The following is a 20,131-nucleotide window of genomic DNA, read 5'->3' on the forward strand; positions in this document are numbered from 1 at the left end:
GAAAATTCTCGATGCGACTGAACTACAAAGGGTGACAAGCCATGGCAGAGTTGCATGTCCTTCTGGGAGAAGTGCTCGGAAGTAATATTTTAGGCAGACCCACAGCCCTTGAAATGAAGATTGCAGTTGTGATGTGCACCAGGCAACATGGGGTCCAAGTGTATGGAGTCCCAGTGCTGCACCATTTTCCAGAACTATTCAAGGGCATTGGATGCCTGAAAGGAGACCCAGTCACCCATCACATAGATGGATCGGTACCTCCAGTAGCGCAACACTCTTGACGAATACTCATTCACCGGGAACCACAGGTGGACAAGGAGATTCAATGCCTGTTGAGTGAGGATATAATTGAACTTGCCTGTGGTCCCAATCCGTGGGTCACTCATGCGGTGGCAGTACCCAAAAAAGGTTTGCTTGACAAAATTAATCTGTGTTAGGACATGCGTCAAGCTGAAAAAGCAATTGAACAGGAACGACATCCCGGTATGCACCTGGATGACATGATCAGTTTCCTAAATGGATCCAAAATATTCACCAAGCTTAATCTATACAAAGGGTACCACCAGATTCAACTAGATGAACAGTCACAGTACATAACAACATTTGCGACCCACAAGGGTTTATTTCTTTACAAACAATTACGTTGTGGGATATAGTTGGATGCTGAAATCTTGCAGGAGTGCATCAGGAGAATAATTCGACATATACAAAACTGCTTCAATTACAGCAACGCAATATTCTGGTCTTTGGTGTGAATGTTGAACAACACATTCAAGCACTGCATCAGGTTTGTCTGGTGCTCTATCAGGCGGGGCTAACACTAAACAACGAAAAGTGTGCGATTCACAAGAAACATCTCAAGTTCTTTGGACAAGTGTTCTCCCGAGAAGGAATGAGTTCTGATCCTGGAAAGGTAAATGCCATCGCAGATATTTCACCACCAAAAGACGTGAGTGAGGTGAGGTAATTTCTGGGTATGGCCAGCTATTGCAGTAGTTACTTAAAAGACTTTGCCACTATCAGTGCACCATTGACAGAGCTCACCAAGCAAGGAAAAGAATTTCAGTGGGACAGATCCTGTGAAGAGGCGTTCCCATATATAAAGAAAGGCATTGGATCGGCAGAGTGCATGGCTTATTTTGACCCAACTAAATGCACTGAACTAACGGTGGATGCCAGCCTGGTAGGCTTGGGTGCCACCCTGGTGCAACACCGCCCGGGGAGAGAAAGTCCAAGAGCCATTGTCACCTATGCCTCTAAAAGTCTAACGGATGTAGAAAAGAAGCACTCGCAAACCGAAAATTAGGGGCTAGCGGTCGTCTGGGCATGTGAGCACTTTCAGATGTTCTTGCTGGGCAAACCATTCACAGTCGTTACTGATCACCAAGCCCTGGACACTATCTGTGGTAACCCTCAATGCAGAATGCCTCCTAGAATTGAGAGGTGTGGATTAAGATTGCAGGATTTCAATTTCACATTCATTCATAAACCTTGAAAAGAGTACAACCCGGCAGATTTCATGTCTCAGCACCCACTCAGGAAACAGGAACGTGACCCGTTCGTGGCGAAGGAGTACATTAATTGCCTCGCTCAGCAAGGACCTCCAAAGCTACTTAAGATGAGCATGGTAAGAGAGCACTCCATGAGTGACAGAACATTGCAGAAAGTAAAAGAACTCAAAGTGCCTCAAAGGTGGAGAGATAGTGACCTGGAGTACACACGTGAAAACCAAGAGGCTTTCAAGCAAGAACTGCAAGCATTTAGACAAGTGAAGGATGAACTGTGAATGACCGCAGAAGGTCTTGTGATGCGTGGGAGGCGTATAGTAATACCTACAGATCTACGTCAGCAGGTATTGGACTGAGCACATGAAGGTCATCGAGGCATGGTGGCCACAAAGCGACAAATAAGCGATACCATGTGGTTCCCAGGGATTGACTCAATGGTGGAAAGCATGATAAAAAGATGTCACCTGTGTCAATGCACATCAAAACCTGACAACCCAGAACCACTCAAGATGTCAGAAATGCCAGAGGCTCCATGGACACATGTAGCGGTTGACTTTTTTGGACCATTTGGAGGTGGAAAATACTGGATGGTATTGATTGATGAATTCTCTTGTTTCCCTCTTGTACAAATGATTTTGTCCACGGCCGCCAGCACTGTCATCCCTGAATTGGACAACATCTTCTCTGCGTGGGGCATCCCTGAAGTGTCAAAATCAGACAATGGGCCGGCGATCAGCAGTCTGGAGTTTGCACGATTTATGAGTCAGTTCGGCATATACCACCAGAAGATCACACCACTATGGCCGCGAGCTAACGGAATGATTGAGAAATTCATGGGAGCCTCAAGAAAGTACTTCAACAAAATGAGCTGAGTCCGATATTGTTAATCCAAGCAGTATGCAACATGCTCAGGAATGATAGGAGCTCGCTGCATGGAACGACGGGAAGGTGCCCATAGGAGCTAGTGTTTCAAAGGAAAGTAAGAACGAGGCTTCCTCACAGAGAAGAGTCTCTGGAAAATTATCTCATGACACTGCAGATTGAGAATGTGGTCGAGAAATGGAAGATGAAAAGATATGCTGATGAAAAACGGAAGGCAAATCCTTCAACACTTCAAACAAGTGACAAGGTTCATGTGTGTCGGAAACAAGAGAAGAAGTTGGAGTCAAGATTTGATCCTGCTCATTTGGTCATTACACAGATAAAGGGACCCATACTGACTGCCCAGTCCCTCCGGAGGGGTGATCACACAAAATGTGTCTCAATTTCAGCTTTACTGTGAGTGATGGAGAGAAAGAGCATGACGATGAGGTGAGTGCAGTAGAAGGCAGCCAAGCAAGGTCAAGAAATGATGATGTAGGACCATTGGAGCACGGACCTGCTCTGGAGATACATGCAAGACCAAAGTGGTGCATCACAAGGCCTGTGAGACTGATTGAGGAAATACGAAACAAACTGTGAATAACGCGTATTGTTTTGCCCAATAGGGGAAGATGTCATGTCCATCAAGGACACAATGCAGCGTAATGTGGAGGCTCGTCATGTGAACATGGAAAAAATTAAATGCGTGCGCTCGCGTACGCGCAATGCGTTTTTCCCATGTTCATGTGAAGATAAGGTGAGAAAGTGAATAGAGTGTCATGCACTTCTCTGAGTCCCTCATTTGTGGCGCATTCCCACGCAGCAGCAACAGCAATGACCTACATAAAAGGGGGATGCAATAGAAAGAACGGTGGCACCCAGCAACAGTGGCGCCCTTCACCTGTGGCGGGCTTACGAAGCATGGGTTAATTGTTCCTCGGTTTCTTCTGGCACACAGGCACTGTGAGACAGGTGGGGGTGGGGCCAAGCCAAGCTCCCAGCATGGGGCCAAGAAAGAAAGACGACACTCGGCAACAGTAGTGCCCTTCACTCGTGGCAGGCTTATGCAGCAAGGGTTTGCTGTTCCCACTTTTCCTCTGGCACAACAGCACCGCGACACCTTGGAGAAGGGGGCAAGCCAAGCTCCCAGCACAGAGCCAAGAAAGAAAGACTGCGCCAAGCAACAGTGGTGCCCTTCACCCATGCCAGGCTTACCATTTTGGCCATTTTAAATTCTATTGTTTTTGTTTAGCAGGAAATTAAGCTAACATCCATTCATTCATATAGCTGGACCATCGTACAATGCCATCCAAAATTACTAATTCTCTGCACTCAAACCACTGTCTATTCCCACCAACTAATGGGTACATGTGCATAGATGGTGCGGAATAGGAGCCCAAGGCTGTACCCCGTTTCTGCAAGAAATGTACCTTAAAAAGATAATTGATATGGGTAAGAAAGAATTTCAGGATTACCATGTGAATTTCCATAAATTGTTAAAATGGATTAAAACATATATTGGCACATACGCATTGTGACCAATGTTTCTTTTTGCAGCACCCATATCTTCCTGCGTTTGCATTCTGGTAGCGTGGGACTCGTGGGGGTGAGGGGGTGTCTTCCCCATTGCTGTCTTCATACAGGTGCACAAACGTGCATATATATTTAAATATGTGTATATATATATATATATATGTATATATATATGTGTGCATAAAGCACATACACACATCACATATATAAATACATTGCCGGGTAGTTCACCAAAGACCTATTCCAGATAAATCGAGGAGGCGCGCCATTGGAACAAATGCAGACTTTGACCGTACTATCATCTGACTTGATGATTGAACGTCAAATTCTTCCTATACGTTGTCTTGCACAAGTGCAAAAAAAGGCAAACTGTCAGTTTTGTATTGCAGAAGCCGGAAACTCCTCGCAGGAACTTTTCCTGGTCTATAATAATATAAAATAATCATATAACATTTCTATATAGGTCTGCATGTCAGATTAATTCTGCTGCCGTGCACTTTCACCCTCTTTGGTATGTGGCCTCATGCTTAATCTAATATAAGAGATCTTCCATTTGCTGCTCAATATAATTAATGTAGAATGTGTTTGGATTTGAAAAAGTTAACATGCAGCTTATAATGTGTTGCAGAAAAATAGTTTGAGCCGTTTAATCATATTATTTGGAAAAAACGTTTCATTTTTGTGCTTTAGAATAAGTAAAAACATGCTGTAGCTTGCTCGCATGTGTTAAACTCCAGAAGTGCACAAATTAAACAATCTACCATATACAGTTCCTTGTCACTTACTGTCTGTAAAGTGTACCATAATTTTTTTTTGCATGCAAACACGGAATTTGAAAAGCTTGTCACGGCTTTAAGTACAGCAGTGACAGCTGGAGTTCTGCTCTGTGCTGGATCAAGCAGCAGGCAGTGTTAAGTCACAAGTGAAGCTTAATAACTGATTACAGAGTGGTTGTGATGTCATTTTCTTATTGTAGCAAAACAAAAGAGGTGATGGCTGGAAGGTTTCGAATGAATCTTAACCTCTGGCATTGCTCTGGGCAACACTCCAAACTATCCTTCTTCGCCTGCCAAGCCATTACAAAAGGGGAAAGACCATATGCAAATAAGATGTCAAAGCTAGCCTGTAATAAGAACATTGGGCCTCATTCCAACCCGGCCGGTAGAGCCGCCAGGATACCGGCAAATATGGATACCATTTCCCGGGACCCCGTCCGGTGCTATTGCGGCCGGATTATGGGTGCCGGCAGAGCAGTGCTGATCCCCATTCATGGAGTCCCATAGGACTCCATGAGGGGATTTGCCATCATTACCGCCACCGGAAATGCCGGTGGAGGTAACAAGGGCTTTTTTTGGCTGGTAGGGTGCATTTAGCTTGAGGTAACCCAGGTGCCCCACTGGCACTTCCGTAGTCTGGTGGTGCAGTAGAGTGCTGGTATCCTTGGATACCAGCAGTTTTTCACCGGACCGCTGGACTCGGAATGAGGCCCATTATTTCCAGGCGTTTATACGGCTTTTGCAGGCTGCCATGTATTATTATCAATGTTATTACCAATGTAATTCTACTCAATTTATCAACCCTGTAAAGATGAAGGGCATTGTCAGCTCTGTCATAATTCAAACCAGTGATTGCAGGTTGCACGCAGATGTCCCAAGCAACCTGTCTCACCAGATCGAAGAGTCAAGAGACTCCTACCATCCCAACCTCAATCCACACCTTCAATGTACTGTTCCTCATTAACAATAAAATGCACCCCCTCATCCTTACTTACCCGTGCCAACCTCCTGAACCATTCCATCATCCCGGATTCTAGGTGGTCACATCAGGCATGTCAGAAACATCCTAGCCACATTGGATGTCACCATTGGCCTTCCTGAGCTCTCCCCACCCATCAGAAACCTCATCAATGCCTTATTAGCATCTGGTGAGGTCCCACAAACCTCAGTACATGCCATAAACATTCTGATGTTGTACATTTCCACGACACACCCTGGCGTCTTGGCAACTCAATGATTTGCCTACATTGTGTCTACTGCCGTCTTGGACAATGCCCTACTAGGATTCCAAACAGGGTGTGGCAACTGCACTGCCCAACAAAGGCAAGAAATGCGAGCGGACAGTGCTTAATTTGTAAGATAATAAGTGCCAGGGCTCAAATGTTTGCTAGCACGCCTCTGTCACATAGAGAGGGGCATCTCCCCTCGCACTGTCAACACCACCCACCGCTGACCTATAGAGATGCACATGTTTGGGGTTAACGCTGCAATTGATGGATGCACTACGGCAGTTGTGTGATTTACAGATACCAATCGATATAACATATTTGCTGTGCCTTCAAAATGAGATAAATGCTTGTTTTTCTTTAACACACATCGTTAACATTTTGCTCTGGTTCAGTGGCAAGTTTCCTCCTGTGGTAAATGGGGCAGGCAACATCATTACGGAACTGATGAACTTGCCTGTCAAGCATTGCAGCTAGATCTTCTTGTATAGACTGCCACTCGTGGCGGGCACACCTCTTCGACATTGGCCGCTTCATTGACCTTGCCCGCGGGTTGGACTGCCGACTGGTGACTGTCCTGCTGTCGTCAACCCCCATCTGCTGTGGCAATTCTGCTGGCTATTGCAGGGGAGACTATGCACCATTGTCATGTAGGCTGAGTGGAACGGTGTGGGGGCATGGCCCCGGCAAATCCTCCCACAAATCAAGCCCTGCTCGCATCCGTGACCCGTGGATTACGTGTGCCCGTATTTTATTTGCTCTCTCAGCAACAGTCGATACCACAATTTCACTCGCCAAATGGTTTGGGCTTCATCCTCTACGGATGTGCCACCATCCGCTGGGTGTCTAGGGGGGCGGTACCTGAAGACAGAGCTGAAGGCTGAGCTCCACATTGCTCCACTTGCCTCACTCTTGGAAACCTGCATCATCCGTTACCCGGCATAGGCTGGTGATGCCCCGAGTCCCCTTGAGATGGAGGACGGGCAGTTGGAGGGATCATAACGTAGAGCGCTGCCTTCAATATCTGCTGCACTGGACGAAGCTGAATGGCCAGAAAACCGAACAACGGCCTTTTGCCTCGTGGGATCCATCTCCCCGCACATTCCTCGGGCCTCAACTGTCTGACCTCACCAGCAAAAGCAGTTGAGAAATCACACAGCCTCCGGACTGTAGGGGATCGCGCTGTACCTTCATACCACAGCTAAACTGTGGGTCTGATTATTAGTCCAGCTGACTTTTTCCTCTGATTTCTGCCAGCTGGGATTAACATTACTGCGAGTGGAAATTTGAGGACCCCAAAATTATTGAGACTTTACAGTTGCTGCCCTAAAGTGGGAACTCCATATCGCCTCCACCCAAGGCGACATAGCTTGTAACGGCCCACCAGCCTCAGCCATGGCAGATCAAGCGAAGCGAGTGCCTCGGCTCGGACGGTGGCCCGTTTCCAGCCATGCCCGCACCCCCGCAATGGGTGGTGAAAGCCATTCGCACCACGGGATTTAACCAGGGTGCAAATGTTCTTAATTTAGTTTCTTTCGTCGCAAGATGAGCTCAGCCCGGAGTGCGCGAGCCCATCTCCTGAGGAAAAGAGAAACAATTGAGTAGTCTGCCACTACTAAAATGGAGAAGATACTATGTCCCTCTTCGGATGAAAGTGCCCATAAAAAAATGGCTGCTGCTACTTGAAAAGGGATCTAGTCCCTTTTCTATTTTATGTCGGGTGTGAACGATGATTACAGAACCGCAGCCGGAAAGACAGATTCTGATTGGACAATCTGACTTTTCGCGGGTCTGACTCCAGATTTTACTTCTGAACTCAGTTTGCATTAGTTTTCAGAATGCAAAATAAAAATTGCAGAGCATAAACATCCATAATAAAAGATGTAGAGTAGGTTCCATCTAATGTCTTGAGGTACTCTCTAAAAATAAGTAGGTTTTACATATGGAGTGAGGAAAGCAAGTCAAAAGGAGAAGATCCAGGGAATGAAGAAATTAAGAAAAGAGAAACAAACAAAAAAGGGAAAGAGGTAAGGGCTGGAGAGAAACTGTGAAAAGGAAATCTCGCACTGCCAGAGACGTCTTTATGGGAGGGCAAAATGTGCATGTGTGCTGGGCCCCCAGCCTGGGAGGGGCCCTCGCCCGAATGCCCGATGCCATGAAATCAGTGAACATTTGTTAAAAAACAGAAGGCATGCCATGATATTTTTTAAGGGTGGCCCTGAGCTTCTGTGTCTGTTGCCTGGCTGTTGGTGTCCAGTAAGTTCGGATCAGGTGGACTTATCCTGTAATGCTCTCTGCCTTTGCTGTAGTGTGTCGTTTTGCATTCACTAGAGCTCTACCCCTGTAGTATGTTTACCTTTCCTTGGGGAACATATTGACTGTGTGCAATAAACAAAATGGAAATGCATATTGATAAGTTTGAGTGTCAAAATGGTTAAGAGGATTGCTCAGCATGTTAAGCACTTATTGCAGAGAACTCTGTTCATATCCCAGTTGACAGTACCCAATCTTGGCACAGTCACCCAGATTCCTCTCTCTAGGAAGTTGATAAACTTTAGTATGCTCCAGTCATAGAAGCGCCTACGGCGCTACAAAAGGATGGACCAGACAAAGATAATTATACAAATAAACAGCATCAGTATGGTGTTGGACTAGTGCTTAGTCCCTGAAATGAGGGCTTATCCCACTGCATGTGCCTTCTTTTCTCATAGGCACTATGAGTTGAAGGGTAGTGGGTGGGTGTGAGCCGACCAAATGTCACAGGCCTCTGGCAAGCTTATTTTCAGGTCTGATTATATGACCAATAAAGGTTTGCATTGTTCTAGAAATTCACGTTTTCTTCAAATCATTAATAACAATCTTTGTGTGCCGAACAATGACTACACGAAGGTGACCATATCACAAAGTTTGTTTTGTTCCGTGTCTTTAAATATTTGGATGACCCTAGTTATAATCCACAAGAGAATTTTTAGGCTCCCCTCAATTAGTATGCTTGTAGAAAATCATGCTTCTTTTGCACAACGTGTTTCTTTAAGAATTTATTTGTTAGCTATTGTTACATTGCTTTATCATGTGTTGTGTATACTTTCCAGTACACAACTGAGGCATATTTCAGTTTGAGGCCTATTTCAGTTTTTGAAAGTGAAATATTACAAATAATTGCCCCTAACTGTACGACAGGAACACAACGTGTTCAAGTGCCAACATTGCAGACTAGGCTCAATTCCCAGCTTCCTCACTTAAAGTGTTTGATCTTAGGAAACTCATTCAATCTTTGAATGCCTAACCTATCAAAATGTCCAATCTGTAAAAATCTCAATGATCAGCCCCATAGACTGATTTCGTTCTCACGTTACAGTCTTCTTAAAAAGCCTGACTCTTCATTTAGCTTGCTTTAGTGTTGCTTTATATAAAATAATAGTGACCATTATACACCGTCTTTGTTGCTTGCAATCCTTCTCCCTTTCCCGTGCTTGAGCACTTTGACATTCTGGGAGGCTGCCGATGTGAGTTCTGTGTCTATGCCATGGCGTGTGCACCGTCTTTGTTGCTTGCAATCCTTCTCCCTTTCCCGTGCTTGAGCACTTTGACATTCTGGGAGGCTGCCGATGTGAGTTCTGTGTCTATGCCATGGCGTGTGCACCGTCTTTGTTGCTTGCAATCCTTCTCCCTTTCCCGTGCTTGAGCACTTTGACATTCTGGGAGGCTGCCGATGTGAGTTCTGTGTCTATGCTGGGGTGTGTGCACCTTTTATGTGTGGCTACTCATTTGTGTTGTACATCTATACTGCTGCTATTGTTTTTAATGTCTCCTGTGCTATGCTACAACACAAGATCCCTCATTGTGAACTGCTAATGGTGCCCTTGAAATTCCACGTGTTTATTGTTGTGATTCCAGCATGGATGAATCTTTATTCTGATCACTAGTGCATATCGTCTCGGGAGGATAGCTCAGGGGCAACGTGCTCGCCTTCAAAGCAAGACGACAAGGAGCAACACAGGTTCGAATCCCGGGTCTGCGCTTAGAAACCTCTGGGTATTAAGTGCGTTATAAATAACTAATCATATATCAAGTTATGGGATGTGACTGGGGTGAAAGGTGGGGGTGCGGGCAGAGATTCTTGCATTCCTTCGTTTCTTTGTTTGATGGGGCAAATCTGTAAGTGTCCCGGGCCCAAAAAACCCGTAAGGTGGCACTGCACCAAGCAGAATATCACAAAACACCCCTGAAATCCACGCCAAACCGTCCCCTATTTATTTGTTTATTTTTACTTTTATAGAAGCGTACAAAACCTGTGGAATCAAGGTGCGGGTTACAGTAACCTCAACATCAACAGGTGTGTGAGGGCTGGGGGGCAGGCGAGTTAACAGGGGAAGGGGAAAAGAGGTTCAATTGAACAATGTGTACTCGCATGCACGCTTTTTATTTTGCTACTCTTCTTGCGAGTCTAGTACACACATGTGTACCAGTGCACCCTCCACGGAGTGCTGCGCTCTACTCCGCCAAGCACGTAGGGTCATTTTCTTCCATACTGTCAAAGATCCTTTGAAAGATTCCATAAGTGGCCCGTTCAGGTAACACAGCTGGGAACCAATGCCTGGTAGTACTAGCTCCTTAGTGCCTCTGGCTGGGCACTCGTGTACAATCGGTATCCAGTGAATATCCCGTCAAGGAAAATTCCACCAGTGGGTGACATTTCCCCAAATATACACCCTCAGTAAAATCAAACACTTTCCCCAAATATTCTAGGATTGGAGGTTCTAATCGTGAATTACACCCCTCCTAGAATATTTGGGGGAAGTATTTTAGGGGTCAGGAAAAGAAATTCACCTCCCCGACGACAATTATTTTAGGCGACATATCCACATGGAACCGTACCATCAAAACACATATGTTACTACTAAGTTCCTCATGGGCATTACATGACCAGCATTTCATCTTGTTTACAATGCTAAAATGAGCATCTTTTCTGTGTCCAGTATGAGCGCAGTAGGGTCCTTTGGTTGGTGGATCTCAGTGCATGATCTACTGAACAGCCAAACACTCTCCCTGTCATTTCACCTCAGTATTCCTCCAATAATTGGAGCCTAATTCCTCAGATCAATCGTGGTTTGGGCTTCGAAACATCTTTAATCGTGTATATGGTCTCTACTGAAGTTTGACCTCCCTCAGGCAGATTCAAGAGATCTGGTTGCTTTCTTGACTCCCCAGAATCCCCACAAGGATCTCCCTCTCCAGTCTCGGCAAGCTTGCATTTTGTACCTCAAGTACTCGGAGGCAAGCATGGAACCATCAATCCAAGCTCGATCGATTAACATGACCACAGAGTTAATCCAGGATTCTGAATTCAGCTTGTTTACCATTGTAAGTAAAGATGCCATTATTAGACGCAGTTGCTTTTGTATAGGTTTTCTGGTACTGCCCCAGGCTCTCCAAGGTCTTCCATCAACATTCCAAGAGTCTCTTGGTTGCTCTTACTTCCTAGGTACCTTCCTGCTCATCAGTAAATCATTCATTCTTAAGGACTCCATCTATGCACTCTCTAACTTGATCCAGGCGTAGGTGTTCTCTATTGCTAGCCTTTCCACCAACAATATAGTATGCAAGCCAGTGGTGGCAGGTGATTATTTTTAATTGAAGGGCCACAAACCAATCCCATGTGTATGCTTGAGCCGCTGAGCATAGCAAGGAGGCCGAACCAAGCAAAGGGGTTGGGGGTGGGTTCAAGGATAAAAAAAAAGAGAGAATGGGTTCAAATTGTGCATTTTACAGCACCCTTTGTGTGAACAATTGAGTAAAAAGCAACACAGTTTACAATCAGTGTTGTAGGGTAGGATGTGGAAAAAAATCAATTGGCTGCCAAGTCACCAACAGTGGACAGGAGCAGTTTCCAACACATTTTCATGATGACTGTGCCCATACATGTCCATGTTGGCTGCCCCAATATATGCCAGTACTCCCACGTAAGAACATACTCATGTTTAATGTCAATATCAAAGCTATGGCTATGCTGGCTCAGCCAATGTTTACCATTGACCCCCCACATGAGAACACACTCATGTTGGATTTGCCTTCAATGCCAGTACAATGTGCCATACCAGCGTAAGAAAACCTACCCAGACGTGTTTCAGCAATGTAGGTTAGTATGGCCACATAAAAACATTCATGGTAATGCCAGGAAAAAAAGCCAAACCACGTCTTTGCTGGCTGCTCAAATGCTCCCCTGCATCTCTCCTGTAAGAACACTTATCAGGCTGGGTTTGACCTTAAAGCCAGTATTAAATGCCATGTCATAGTAAGAAAGCATGTATTTGCCGGCTACAGAAATGTCCCCCCTCCCCCTCCATTTTAAGAACACTCATTGTGTTGTTTGTGCCCTTAATACCAGGTAATACACGAGAAATACCCCCATGGAGTCCTATGGGACTCCATGCAATGGGGGTTTACTGGTGTTTCCGCCACTAGGAATCCGCCAGTAATTCCAGTAGACCAAGTGGCGGCAACGGTATTACGGTTTGACGGCGTGATACCAGAAAACTTGTAATGAGCCCCAATGTGTGTTGTATTATGCCATACGTAACACAGCTGGACGCTGTCATCTCACCTCCCAAGTGCTTCCCATTGTCCTATACACCCTTCTTCCCAGGGAAGGAATTAGGCTGGAAACAAAATGGAGCTGTGCTCTGGCAAAATCTGCTTTCCCAGAGCACCAATCTGAACTGCAACCCCCCTGGGTTTCCATCGCAAAATATGTCACCCATAAGCAGCCCAAGCGATTTCTCCTGTGCACGTGTCCTTTCTGGGTAGGCGCACTCCATGAGACTCATGGTAAGCGTGCTTAATTTCGGGCTCTGTGAAGCAATTGAGGAAATGAGTCTCTGTGCAAGCGGAACAGCCCAGGCCACACATCCATAAGCAGGTACTGTCCAAATGAGTATGTACGCCTTGGGGTTTACAGGCATTCTACTGTTAGGGTGAGTGTGGTGACAAGTGAAACGAGTACAGGGCCCAGAGGACATTGCGTGCTCAGAGGGGTTTCATGCGTGAACCATTATCACCGAAATATCACAAATATAACATTCTGTGGTCGGTCTGGTTCTCCTTAAATGCTCTCTTTTTATGCAAATTGCCATGACCCAGTCCTTCCTGCAAGTGCTCCCCAAATACAGCTCCTGCAGTTTTTGTGGTTCCTTGAGCGTATCAGGTGCTGCTCGACGTGGGTAGAGAACCGCGTCTCAGCCCCACCCACATCACTCCCCTGCGCCTCCAACCACGCATGAAGGGGGTCCCAGAGTAAATTTGGTCCATTTCCAGCACTGTTTCTTCACCTAAAAAAGCACCCCAAGTATTAAACCTCTCTGGAGAGGTGGATGTGGCAGGGCGCGCTGCAACCCCCGCGTCCAGGAGCCTAGTGCCTCGCGACAGCCTCTCCGGGAGGGTTGCAGCGCTACCCAGCCCGTTCCAATTATGGGGGGGGGGGAATTAATGTATAACTTGTCTTTCACATATGAGAATGCAGGGAGATAGTCTCCAGCTGCAGCCAGGAGATTGGGGGCCGGCAGAGAATGTGTGTGGGAGTGAGGGCTGGGAAAAGTGGTGCCCTCAGTTGACCATAACATTATTTAATTTGGGCATGTATTACTCTCCCAATAATGCTATACACAAATATTCTGGTAGACATGGCATCCTCATTGCTAAAGAAAAATAATGCACATAAAAAATTGTAAAATGATGAGGAAATAAGTACAAGGGGTCTTTCAATTGTGGGAATCTCTGCTGACCGGCTGCACAACAATGCCAACCTAGCCACTACTAACACGCATCATGCCTGCTTAGCCTGGCCATGGATGACAATTACGATTTAGCGCACAAACCCCGCCCCCTCCTATCTCTCCATCTATTCCCTCTTCCTGGTACCCCAACCCCCAAAATCAGCTGCTCGGCCCAGAATGACCTCCATGCTCCTCTTCCGCATCTCAACACTTACATAGGAGGTACCTTGCCTAATAGGTAAGTACTGGGACGAGGAAGAGTGTGACTAGGAGTAATCAAGATTACAGGTAACTAAGCCAGGCATTAACTCCACGTCCATCTACCTCATCAGTGACCACTCTGATCTGTAACCCCTCTCTTGATTCCTTGCTCTCTCTTGTAAGCCCTTCACCTTCAGGTGCTTCCTGCACCCCTTCTGTTCTCCTTTGTTTCTTTTGCTTCCTTCTCGTGCACACTTGCACCTTCCTTGTTTTCTCCTGCACACTTGCACCTTTCTTTGCTTTCTCTGGCACATTTGCACCTTTCTTAATATCTTTACTTTCCGTCTTCACCGCAGGCACAAGTCCCAAGGGAACGAGCACTTTTCCGACGCCAACAGCAGAATACCTCACTCTGGCTTCTTGGAGACACGGCTCCCTAGTCACGCTGTAACCCCTTTCACACACCGGGTCAGCATCTCGGCACGCCGTTCTCCTCCAGGCTTTAGCTCCTGCTGCTCTCTGCTCCTTCACCTCTCTAGTCCAGACAACATCCCCAGCTCGCTCATTCTTTGGAGAAAAAAACACACACCTTTCATAGTCGTATAAACAGTCAAGTGGAGTCAGGTGCAAGTGATAATTAGTAAATGCCTGACTCTATCAGTGGGACCGTTTGAGTTCTTTCCATAGCCATTTACCCTTACATTCCCCATGTAGTTTCAATTGTAAATCTTCACTACTCCCGGTCGCCTCTTCCTCGTCCCAGTATTGGTTGAAAATGGGCAGGGGAGATGGACTGGGTATGGCAATACCCTATGAAAGTGGAAGGAGAGGGATGTGAAGTGTAATAGATTGGAGATTAGATTACTTTCCGGTTATCATTTTTTTAGAGAGTTGACTTTAAGTATGGGAAAATCTTCTAATAATGACTTTACTTCAGGAAATGGTCGCCCCCTTCCTTATGCCTGCGGGTTGATTATACAAACAGGGGCCTTGATGGTATTCCCTGTAACCTGGACAATATAAACATCTTTATAGAGATGGGGTGCACAATTTAGTGTAATTTAATTTGCAGAACTGAGGTATAGTCACTAGTAAGAGTAGTTTAATACCATTCTGATATGTTCTGGTGCAACTGGGTAAGCCCCCCCCCCGACCACAAGGGACCTCAAGCAATGCAAACATCAGAAACTGCCCTTTGTTGCCAACAGGAACCCCCAAATGCACTCTTATGGGACTCATCCCAAGCAAAGTCAATGTGTCAACACACAGTCCACTCATTTGGGAAAAAAAGGGGTTTGCTCCATTTAAAAGAACTCTAATGACAACAAAAATTGTCAGTGCAAAAAATAAATGTAGTTTACTTCATTTGAAACCGAACAGTTTACAAAGTGTATGCATGACTCCAACAAATAAAGCGAAGTAAGGAATTTCCCATGCAATTTCTCATGTACTTATAAGTAACAAAAAAACTCAAAGCATTTGAAATTCACTCAAATTAAACAGTTCAAAAAGGTTAAAAAAAAGTTATAAAAACACCAAACAGTTACATAGGAAGTGCTCAGTCCTAAAGATGTTAATCGCTGACACTTCAGATAAGCCGACACATTTTGGAATCTAAGTCCATTTTCAAGGCTGTAAGATGCTGGTTTTCTAAGCTCAATCAAAGGGGTCTATGGAACCTAAAGAATATAGTACATCACTACGGGAAAATGCAATCAAATCACCACTTCCTAAGCCATTATCATGTTGTTTACTAACCTCTGAGTGAGAAGTCTCATCTCATGGGTTTACACCTGAAAGGCAGAAGCAGAAACCTGATCAACCATTAATGGCCAAAGTCCACTGGCCTATCAGTTTGTGTAACATGCATACAATACACTCACTCACGGCTAAGTGTCAAGGTGCACACGTTTCAATACAGGGGCAGAAGATAGCAAGATGACAACATCCAGTAGAATCTACAATAAGAGGTACGAAGGACAGATCTATTCCCCAGTGGTAGTAAGAATCAATTGGCCATTCCCTATCTATTCACCAAAACACTGAGGAGCATTACGCATGTTAAAGTCAACGGAACGCGGTGCAACAGACCGGTGAACTAGTCGGGTGCCCTGCGTCCGTTTTATAAGGAAATAGTTATATTCCTTGTAACCTGGTCAGGGAGAGGAGGAAAGGGTCTCAAAACTAGAACTCTGTCCTTGTTTCATTTGTGTCTTCTTCCTTCCCCCGCTTGGGCAATAGACTCCTTTCTGTCTCCCGCTTGAGACTCCAATAATGGAATTGGAATCAAAGGCCATGACACCTGGATTAGAGCTACGGTAATCAATATATCCCATGAAGGTGTCCGGGACTTCCTCTTCTATTGTCCCGTCAGAATACTGCTTCTTGCCTTTGGGTATTTTCCTCACAATTCCTTGTGACCCTCCACTCAGGTGATCCTCCCTCAATTGTCCACCCACAGGGACAGGATCCAAAAGCGCTGGCCCTTCCTTGGCCACCTGAGTAGAGGATCCTGGGGGAGTAGGTGGGAGAACACTGCCAGGTTTCTCACAATACACACACACACTCTTCCATGCACGCACCCACATTAACACAAAATTCATTTTCGTACCTTTTTTATTTTGTAAACCGTTGGTCCGAGGAACGAGGCCTCCAGCTCTCTGCAGCAGGAACGCTTGTTTCCCTCCGCAGAGGTGCTGGAGGCTTCCATGTCATGGGGTAAGGAGGGGGGAAAGCCCTATGACTTAAACAAGAAATAGTTTCTCTGACTTCAAAAACAAAATGATTTCCATTATGGGACTGAACCGTAACGGAAGAAATGTCTTTATGAATTCAGAGTGACTTAAAAAAGAAACTATTTTTTAATTAGAAGGCCCCCCAGGACATGTGGCGGCAGGGCCCCCGCTTTACCAATGGTGGGGTTGTAAGTTTGTGGGGAATAATTAAAGGGCTTCTGTGAAATCCATATAGATTGCATGGCGTAGCTCTAGAGTGCTGTTGAGGGGTCATGTATAGTTTAGGAGGGTTCAATATAGAATTAGATTTGGGTCCCTCTGGGGATTTTAGGGTGACGCTGGAGCGTGTTTTTTTTAAATAAATATAGCACCTCATGCTAAATTCCTTCTGCTTCTAAGCGCTGTTTTAACAGGTGATATATTACCCTAATTGATGGTACTTAGTTGATAGACCTAGAAAGGATGAAGGGCTGAGTCTGTCCTGCCGGTTTTCCAACTTGCAGAGTTCAGGCCGGACCCCCTGTCTGAGGTGAGCGCTTAACCTATGGTGACATCCGGAGAGTTTGTCTGACGTGCCTGCTACAGAGTCTGGTTGGGGGCTGGGGGGAGCTCTGTGATTTGTGAGAACTCACTATAAAGATTTGGGCAGGGCGGGTTTCTGTGGGATTGGTGAAGACCCCCCAGTGTGTAGTAACCCTCTAGAGTTCACGCTGAGACCCTATAGAGTTAAACTGAAGTCCTCATAGCGTGTGTGAGTATAGGATGTGTCGCCTGTGTGAGAGTATAGGGTTTGTCGTATGCTGCTGCAGTGTTTGTAAGGTTTTCCTGTGCACTGTGCGAGTCGCTAAAGAGTTGGCGAGTGGCAGGGGAGTTGCTGGGTCTGGAAAAGATCCGGGGCTACCCTAATGTGGGGACTGTCAGGACTGGGGGCTAGCTAGCCTTTTGGTTGTAGCCCTTGAGCTTCTATCTGGGGCTTCAACCAAAAGACCCAGGGCTATAGCCCCCTCAGCCGCCCCCAGCAACGCCTCTGGCGAGGGGTCTCTTTAGGGCAGTGGCAGTCAACCTTGTGCAATGCTATTTTCTATTAAAAGCAGTCATCCCACTCCCTTTTGAAGCGCCTTGCCCCCCCTTCTCCCCCTGGACATCCTTAGGGGCCCCCCTGGGGGCGGGGGGCGGCCCCACAGTGTGCAGACCAGTGCTTCAGGGCATGCGTGCAATCGCTGCAGTGTGAGTGGGGAGCCCATGTGGACTTGGAGGGGCTGCCTATAGCTTGCGGGGAGCCCTCATAAAGCCGGCAGGGAGTCCTTTGGGGTTTGAAAGCCCCCCCACAGCCCCCAGTAGAATTATGCCCAGAGCCTGTGCCGTGTTTTTTCTCTTCGCCGATTTAATATCTTTAACAGAAATGGCCTGGAATTTTCCAGACACTGCTAAAACCTGTTTTGAATAAATCTCGCTGTTAACGGTTTTTTTCTCTAATAATACACCAAAACATTACGCAATGAAAATAAGACCCTTCATTTTTACATAATTTGAGCCTTATTTCGCAGCCTTTCTGCGTTGAATTAGTGTCTATAAGAAACTTGTGTTACAATGTTGCGCCCACTGCCCTTTGACCTATGAACCATCGTTACTACTCGTTATACACGACACAGCAAGCTTTTGCCTGTGACAATGCCTTTTAGCGCCAAGAAGCGGTTCCGGCTCCACGCGGCTGTTAATAAAACACCGCATAAACAGCACGGAAACCGACCGCTCTTGTTTCACGAGCCCTGCAGATTGTCTCGTTTTTACTTTTCTCAAAGGCCGTCCAAACTCTGGGCTGCCACTGGCCAGTCTCTTTCCCGAAGTATTATAATTTTCCGCGGTAAAAACGACTTCTCCCACTTTACAGCCATCATCTCTGAAAGCCAGAGAGGTAGTCCCAAAAGATGCTGCACCAGCTGCAGAGATCTGCGGGTAAACCCCAAACAGCGTCCACCTTTCATCCTCATATGGAAGGTAAAAATGAGTACCAATGAGTCGATTAATTGCAACATATGCACTGCGAAGCCCCAAGATCGCCAGCAAGCACATCATTAAAAAAAGCGCCCACATTTGACTGAACCAGGGCCGGGTGTCAACCCACCACAGAAGTCTGTTTTTTGATTTTTATATTAAGAAAAGGTCTGCAATTTGTTTTTCATTTACGCAGAAACAAAATTCAACAAGGATTTTTCAGGGAGCTTGGTGTACATTCTGGGCGAGAATCCGTAGCTACGCGAGCGCGGGAAATGTTTTGCGGTTGGGCCGCGGATGCGCAAAATCCGCGGAACAGATAGAAGAAGCGGTTTCAAAAGAAGAGGGGCCTCGTGTGTGTGCGCGTGTACAGGTGACGTTCGCCGCCCGCACGTGGCTCTCGCGGCCACCTCCATGCCACGGCTGTGTTTCCGCCTCCCCATCCGTTATTTATTTAAAACGTAACCTAAATCACGCGCTACATTTCTTCACCCAGTGAATTCTTGTTTTATTTTATTTCTTTATTTTTTTTTTACTCCTGACAAAGTTTACATTTTAATGTCGAATGCAGCCAAACGAGTCCAATATGTATATATATATATATATATATATATATATATATCTCCCAACCTTACCAATACCATGTACAAAACTAAATGAATATATATATATATAATATATATTTTTTTTTTCAAGGACATGACTCCGAGCAGCAGTCCGACCCAGAGCCCCGAGTCTCGAAACTAGTTCGGGAGACGACGCGGCATTTTGGGGTCCGGCTCAGCACGGAGGACAGCAACTTCATGGTGTCATGAAGGAGGTCAAGGTGTCATGGAGGAGTGGGGTGCTGGCGACGTGTCATTGCTTGATCATTAGTCATAACTCTGGCACTCATGGTCTCCTCTACAGCAACGCGTAGCTCTCTGCCTCCCGTCATGTATTCTCCCGAAAACGAATAAAGCGCATTCTCACCAAAATCCGCATTAAGAACCCGGGCCCATGTTCGCCAAACCCGCAATGTGCGCTATACACGGACTATTCTCCCCGAATTCCGCGACATCTGCCTGCTTGGCCGCGTTTACGTTATTTACACACCAGTCTCTATTGCGGCAGAGTTTATGGTTCGCCCCGCTAGACCCCCAGGGCAGGTTAATGTTACATTTCCGCGAACCCTATTGGGACAGCAGTCCGCAGCTGCATGCTTGGGTGGTGTCGCTGAACTGTTTTTAATGAGGGCAAGTGTTTCCTCGAGATGGGCACCTTCTAAGTGTGATTAAGGGGGCAGCGGGCGGCTTCCATGAAAACACCGTTTATACGGGGTGTCAGAAGGCTAAACCTGGTGGATCGGCGGCGGGACACGCACAATGCGCCCCAGGGCGCAGAGTCTGGGTCCGCGGACGTTCGCGGACCGCGTTTTGTGCGAGTTCCCCCGTCTCGGCTGTACCGCTCTGCGGGTCTGTTTCCGGGCGTGTGTTTAATTCCCGAAGGACTGGATGCCGAGAGGGACGACATAAAGCCGCTCGA

Source organism: Ambystoma mexicanum, chromosome 9 (assembly GCF_040938575.1).
Source record: "Ambystoma mexicanum isolate Mex_15411 chromosome 9, UKY_AmexF1_1, whole genome shotgun sequence".
NCBI lineage: Eukaryota > Metazoa > Chordata > Amphibia > Caudata > Ambystomatidae > Ambystoma > Ambystoma mexicanum.